Here is a 1401-nt window from a genome sequence, read left to right as displayed (position 1 = left end):
AGGAATGCAGCTAAGAGCTAATAGTCTTAGGGTATAAATTCATACTGGTAATTACAAGGTCCATTTTCTTATTACTACACAAAGCTGCCTCCTTGAAGAGGTATTTGAGATATATGTATTTTTTTTCATCAAGGAAGATATGATCTAACAATAGGAAAAGGACCTGTAATTGAATGTAAATCAGCTTGCATTTACCGAATACCTCTGTGGACAGCATACTACGAAGTTTGTAAAAATAATTACAGGACAGTCCCTGCACTTGAGGACAGCTTCTTAAACATCAGAGCCACAGTGAGCTATCACCTTGTGCCAGTCGTTCCATTGCTAAGTCATGTTCAACTCTGCAACTCCAAGAACTGCAGCATGCCTGGCTTCCTTGTCCATCACCATATCCTGGGGTTTACTCAAACTCATGCCCATTGAGTCAGTGATGCCATCCAACCATCTTATCCTCTGATACCCTCTTCTCCTCTTGCCTTCAATCTTTCCCAGAAACAGGGGTTTTTCCAATGAGTCAGCTCTTTGCATCAGGTAACCAAAGTATTGGAGCTTCAGCATCAATCTTTCCAATGAAGACTCAGAGTTAATCTCCTTTAGGATTGACTGGTTTGATCTTGCTACCATCCAAGGGACTCTCAGGAGTCTTCTCCAACAGTACTCAGTCTTTTTTGTGGCCCACTTTCATACCCACGTATGGATGACTATTCATACGTAGTTTGACTAGACAGACCTTTTTCGGCAAAATAATGTCTCTGCTTTTTAATTCGCTGTCTCACTTTGTCATAGACTTTCTTCCAATGAGCAAACATTTTGTTTAATTTTGTGGTTGCAGTGACTGCAGTGATTTTGGAGCCCAAGAAAATAAAGTCGGCCACTGTTTCTATTCTTTCCCCATCTACTGGCCATGAAGTGATGGGACTGCATGCCATGATCTTAGTTTTTTAATGTTGAGTTTAAAGCCAGCTTTTCACTCTCCTCTTTCGCCCTCATCAAAGGTTCTTTAGTTCCTCTTTACTTTCTGGCTTCCCTGGTGGCTCAGAGGTTAAAGCGTCTGCCTCCAATGCAGGAGACCTGGGTTCGATCCCTGGGTTGGGAAGATGCCCTGGAGAAGGAAATGGCAACCCACTCCAGTATTCTTGCCTGGAGAATCCCATGGATGGAGGACCCTGGTAGGCTACAGTCCACGGGGTCGCAAAGAGTCGGACACGACTGAGCGACTTTACTTTCACTTCACTTTTGTCATTAAAATGTTATCATTGGCATATATGAGACTGTAGATGTTTCTCCCAGCAATCTTGATTTCAGCTTATGCTTCGTCAAGTCCAGCATTTCACATGACGCACTCTGTATGTAAGTTAAATAAGCAGGGTGACAATATACAGCCTTTATGTACTCCTTTTC

General features: G+C 42.6%; 1 non-coding gene across 1 annotated transcript; it reads left to right on the top strand.

Moving 5' to 3' along the window:
• Nucleotides 1-1024: 1024 nt before the first annotated feature.
• On the top strand, nucleotides 1025-1096 carry TRNAW-CCA (transfer RNA tryptophan (anticodon CCA)). The gene has a single exon. It is a non-coding gene; the product is annotated as a tRNA-Trp (tRNA).
• Nucleotides 1097-1401: the final 305 nt, after the last annotated feature.

This window comes from Ovis aries, chromosome 7 (assembly GCF_016772045.2).
Source record: "Ovis aries strain OAR_USU_Benz2616 breed Rambouillet chromosome 7, ARS-UI_Ramb_v3.0, whole genome shotgun sequence".
NCBI classification, from domain to species: domain Eukaryota; kingdom Metazoa; phylum Chordata; class Mammalia; order Artiodactyla; family Bovidae; genus Ovis; species Ovis aries.
This window is presented reverse-complemented; position numbering and strand designations above follow the sequence as displayed.